The 6000-nt window shown below is 41.5% G+C and overlaps 1 protein-coding gene across 1 annotated transcript in view; it reads right to left on the reverse strand.

Annotated features, from left to right (window-relative positions):
- The window catches only part of LOC121325288 (probable G-protein coupled receptor 162), a 30517-nt gene extending 25033 nt beyond the window's left edge, over window positions 1-5484 (reverse strand). The window contains exon 1 of the mRNA XM_041267724.1: window positions 5253-5484. The gene's annotated coding sequence lies outside the window, so the exon portion shown is untranslated. The remainder of the gene's footprint in view (window positions 1-5252) is intronic.
- Window positions 5485-6000: the final 516 nt, after the last annotated feature.

Raw genomic sequence — 6000 nt, forward strand, 5'->3', positions numbered from 1 at the left:
GTGCTGAACCAGTTTCATCTAAACATGTAGTTCACAATGGTTGGGTCATATTAAAAACAAGGTAAATGAAATAGGAAATAAAAGGGTCATCTTTTCACATTTAGTTGTATCAATGATCTGCCAAAGAAGGGAAAAAAGTGCAGAATGTAATTGCCTGCTGATTGGCTAGTGTGCCTATGCACAGAGAGTTAAGCTGGGCTGAGTGTGTGTGTGTGTGTGTGTGTGGCTGCAGTATTGTGAATAAACCACTTCTTCTGTCATTAATTACAGCGGCTACAGCAAGCAGCTTATAGAACAGCCATTCTCCAGATCTACATCCTTGTTGAATCCTCTCTACAAGTGCACATCAATACCTCTTCACACGGAGACAACCCTGAACCCTCTCTACAACAACACATCTTCACACTGGGACAACCCTGAACCCTCTCTACAACAATACCTCTTCACACTGAAACAACCTTGAACCCTCTTGTCACAAAGATGACCGGAGTGGGTGACGTCTGACCAGAGCCAGGAAATAAGCAACAGAGAGGTGGAGTCTGGTGGAGCTGAGTGAATGGTCTCGTTCAGCATTTAACAAATGAACAGACAGACAGAAAATAAACGGTTGTAACAATACAAAAACAGGACATGGCACATTCACCAAAATAAATAGACAAACAAAACACAGTGAGCAGATATTTTACCACTACTACGACTGCTATTATTGTTATTCGTACTACCTCCGTGCGGCAGGCTGGCGAGTGGATAGAGGCCCAGAGACAGACTGCAGTTCAAATATACTTTTATTAGAAATAGATACAAAAATAAAAAGGCACAAGGGCCAAAACAAAGGGATTGAAACACAAAAACAAAAGACAAAAAGCAAAATGTATAAAATAAAGATTTCCAGGCTGGACAATGCCTTCACTGGATTTAGAAAATTGAAAAATCACAACCAACAAAACACCAACCTGCTTCCTCAGCTCCCTCCTCCCAAATGAGAAGCAGAGGCCTCCTTTTATGTCAGGTGGCTGGGCGCTGATTGATCGTTAATTAAGTTAATCAATTAATCAACTAATCAACCCCAGCCACCTGAACATAATAAACCCAGGCAGGTAGGGGAAATTAACCCCATCCCTGCCAATTTAAAAAGGGCAGAGCTTTGTTCTGCCACACTCCGTCTCCAATCCCATTCTCCACTCAAACACACAACCCCATGTGAAAACATGCTGCTTTTATGCAGCTGTACCGAGACTCGACTGCTAATCAATTATTTAATTGGCGTCGTGGTACAACTGCACGTGAATTAATAAAGTGCAATTCCCCGTGCTCACATATTACATTTTACTTGCACGTGAAGTGCTGTGCAATCCTCGTGCCTAAATACAAATATACATTTTAAACACTCGTGTTACACATACCCATTTATATCCCGTGTACCAATGACTATACACAAACATTAAAACACAACCAAAATACACACAGGGGAGGGCACTTTGCCACACTTCTCTAGAACAATATACAACAATACCTCTTCATATTTAGACAACCCTGACCCTTCTCTACAACAGTGCACAACAATACCTCTTCACACTGAAACAACCCTGAACCCTCTCTGCAACAATACCTCTTAGCACTAAGACAAACCTGAACCCTCTCTAAAACAATACACAACAATACCTCTTCACAAAAACACTGATATTCCGCTTGCTGTGCTGCGTCTTCCTGTAGCCTTGCATCTGAAAGCCCCCCCCCCAAAAGACCCCAATGTTAAAGGCAGGCTGTTTAAGGTGCCTGTAAAAATACACTGCTAATAACTCTATTGGAGTGATGTGCTGTGCAGGTATTATGAAATGTACAGACATTCTGAGACAGAGGGAGAGGAGAAACATCACCATAGAAATACAATCATTCCAATAAAGTGAGATATGGAGAGAGAGAGACATCTCCATAGAAATACAATCATTCTAATAAAGGGAGATGGAAAGAGGGAGATAGAGAGATGAAGGCAGATGAAGGAGAGATATTTTCACCTCTGTTTACAGACAGATGGAGGAGGGAAGGAGGGAGGAAGAGAGAGAGAGAGAGAGAGAGAGAGACATAAAATATTAAATATCAACATAAATAACTTCAAGTCATTGTTATAGAGACATGCCTCCAGCTAGACAGACAGAGAGAGAGAAAGAGAGAGAGGGAGATACTGTATATCTCAATATATTTCTACAGTCATGTCAATAAATAGACACAGAGAGAGAACCAAGGGCTTATAACACCCTGTGACAGAAATACAATGATGCTTGGGTGTAAATCACCCTCCCGACCTGTGAGGGTGCTAAGCAGCGAGAACAGAGTTCCCTGGACATGCTGGTCTGACAGGTCTTTCCCAAGGTTCAAGGAAAGTTGGCCAGCTAGAAAGTGGGTGGAACTGTTGCAATAACGCATTGACCTGGAAGGGAAATGACGTGGCAGCCGCAGATTGGAGAGGCGGTTGCACTCGTTTACCAAGGGGCCATGTGTGACAGCATAAAAGGGGATGGAAAATCGCAATCTGTTCCTTTGCATTGGTTTATGTTTATAAACCGAGAACGACTGTGAGAGAGCCCATAAATACAGAAACAGTATCCTGAGTTTGTTTGTGTGTAATTTGTCTTGTTTGTTAATTGCTAGACGGCTAACATGGAGATGTCGCCAAGGGCCAGCACTAAGCTGGAACAGTACTGCACTACTGTATAAAAAATAAATAAACTATCACCCACCATGAGCACTACTGCACTCATCCAGGACTGGCGTTGGTATTATTGTTTTATTCTTTGGGTCTGCAAGCCTATTATTGTTTACCCTGTCTAAAACACATTGTTGTGTATTGCCGGAGGATTATTGTTTCTGGCCACCAGATCTGGATAAAAATAAAATCCCCCTTCCTAACAGGATACACGGCTCTATCTGTTTCATTACCGCACTGCATCACTCCTGCACCTGTTTCCAGTCAGCCACTTTGCTACATATCCATATATAAAAGTAGAGACAAATTCAACCCCAATAACTACTGAAGCATTTGTGTGAGCAGTAACATGGGGAAGGTATTTTGCAGTATCATGAACACCTGCATACTGGATTTCCTTATCTAGCAGTGTTTTGAGTAAGAATCAGATTGGCTTCCTTCTAAATCACCACACTTCTGATCATATTTACACCCTACATACCCGAATAAATAAACACATCCATCAAACTAATAAAGGAAAAATATTTACCTGCTTTATAGACTTTAAAAAGGCATTTCATTCAATTTGGCATAAAGCACTTTTTCTTAAACTTCTTCAAAGTGGTGTAGGGGGTAAAGTATACAACATCATAAAGTCAATGTATTCAGATAAGTGTGGTGTGAAAACTGGCAACAAAAGAACAAAATTCTTCACACAAGGGCTTGGGGTGAGACAACGCTGCAGTCTGAGCCTAACACTGTTCAACATCAATATCAACGAGCTTGCCACAGTGTTGGATCAATCTGCAACCCCTGGCCTCACTCTACATGCTACTGAAATAAAATTCCTGCTCTACACAGATGACCTGGTCCTGCTGTCCCCCACAGAGCAGGGGCTGCAGCAGAGCCTGGCACTGCTAGAACAGTACTGTCAGACCTGGGCACTGACATAAACATGAACAAGACCAGAGTCATGATATTTCAGAAGAAAGACAAAGCTCAGGTAAATAAGTACCATAGAGCACACCACAAAGCTGCACACCCTGGGTCTGACCATCAATGCCTCAAGGTTTTTTACTTGGCACTGAATGCATTAAAGGAGAATGCAGTAAAAAGGAGCCTCTAATATAAATCCCCCCTCAATTTGGCTCAATTTTTTTTTAAAGTGTGATTCAGCCAATTGCCCTCTATGGCAGTGATGGTCATCTCACCAACCCGGACTACACAAAATGGGACAAACACTCCACAGAAACCCTGCATGCAGAGTTCTGCAAAAACGTCACAAAATTACAAAGAAACACACCAAACAATGCATTCAGGGCTGAATTAGGCCTTATCCATTGATTATTAATATCTAAAAAAGAGCATTAAAATACTGGATTCATCTAAAAAAGTGACCCAAACTCACTTCATCATAAAGCCCCGCATTACCAAGAGCTCAGCCCAAAAAAGAGTCCCCTCAGCCAGCTGGTCCTGAAGCAACACTGACTCAGTCAGCTTCAGGACAGCACAGCAAAAACAATTCCAATTAGTGTCAACCAAATTACAAAACACCTGAAACACTCCTACCTGGACCACCGGAATACAAACACTAAAACACAAAACAAGATAGATTGCTATAGGACCCTGTAACTGTCAGAAACACAAAGCAGAGGCAGATCCTGACCAAACATCGACTCAGTGACCACAACCTGGCCATTGAAAAAGGCAGACACAGGCAAACCTGACTGGCAGGGAGAACAGGTTCTGTGGTCACTATGAGACAGGAGAGAGCGAAACAAAGATTCATTTCCTAACACACTGAAAAATATAAAAACATAAGGGACATTTTCTTCCCCAAATTCTGCAATTTAGTCCCACAATTCCCCCAAATGCATGATACCAGAGGCTGTCAATCCTGCTGGGGGAAGACAAACACACAACCATATTGGCAGGTCAATATGTGGTGACCTGTCATAGCCTGAGGGACAAACAGTAAACACGTCACACTAGAGAGGGAAAAGAGAGGCTGGAGGGAGGGATTCTGTTTAATATACAGGGAGGGAGTACTGTTTAATATAAAGGGAGGGAGGGGGGTACGGCTTCATATAGAGTTATTTAATATAGAGTTTAGTATTAAGACATGTTTTCTCTGTCTTTATATATATATTAGTTGTTTGTGCCATGTATGTGCTTTGGCAACACAATTATTTTTTTTTAAAGTCATGTCAATAAAGGTAATTTGAATTTGATTTTTAATTTAAGAGGGGGAGATCTTGATATAGTTCTACAGTAATGTTAATAAACAGACAGAGAGAGAGATGGAGAGAGATATCGTGATATATTTCTACAGTCATGCTAATAAACAGAGACAGAGAGAGGAAGCACGATTCACAAGCCTTGATTCAGCACTCAGACTCTTTGTATCACAAGCAATTCTGAGAGAGGGAGAGACAAAGGGAGGGAGAGAGAGACATTAAATTGCTAATAGACTGCCCATACATGTTCAATTCTGTTTACAGAAGGATAGAAAGAGAGAAAGAGGGGGAAGAGAGAAAGAGGGAGGATGAAAGATAACAGACAGACCTACCTTCTTCTACGTGCCTGTTGATGCTCCGATTGCTATGGTGACAATTCCTTCCCTCTCTCTCTCTCTCTCTCTCTCTCTCTCTCTCTCTTTCCTCGCATTTCAATTCAAAAAGCTTTATTGGCATGACAAGAATAATCATGTTTTGCCAAAGCAATGTATAACATTAAACATTACAAAACATAACTAAAAATGTCCTTCTCTAACTTCTTTCACCCTCCCTTTCTCACCCTCTTCTTCCCTCACCCTCTTCTATTTCTCCCTCTCTTCTTCTTTTGTCTTTCTGTCCCTCCCCCTTTCATATCCCTCTCCCCCACAGACCCAGAATGTGATCGCTCTCTTCTCTCTTTACCTCAATCAAGTCACATTGCCAAGTAATGCAGCTCTTTCCTCCCCCTCTTTTACTCTCTTCTCCTCCCTCTCTCATCTTTCCCTTGCTTCCTTCCTCCCTCCTGTCTCTCACTATCTCCTTTCTTTCTCTCCTTCCCTTCTCTCTCTGTCTGTCCCAGTTTTGTTTTATTTCATATTTTATACCCCAGAGAAAGAATGTCACATTAGAGAGGGAGGGATTCTGTTTAATATAGAGGGAGGGGGTATTATTTACAATAAAGGGAGGAGGAATACTATTTAGTATTAATAATATATATATATATATATATATTAGCTCAAAGAGCCAGCTGCCCAACGTTTCGATATGTTGTACATATCTTTCTCAAGGGAGCCTGTGTTTGAATCAAAACATTGGAGGTAT

The sequence above is a fragment of the Polyodon spathula genome, chromosome 13 (assembly GCF_017654505.1).
Source record: "Polyodon spathula isolate WHYD16114869_AA chromosome 13, ASM1765450v1, whole genome shotgun sequence".
NCBI lineage: Eukaryota > Metazoa > Chordata > Actinopteri > Acipenseriformes > Polyodontidae > Polyodon > Polyodon spathula.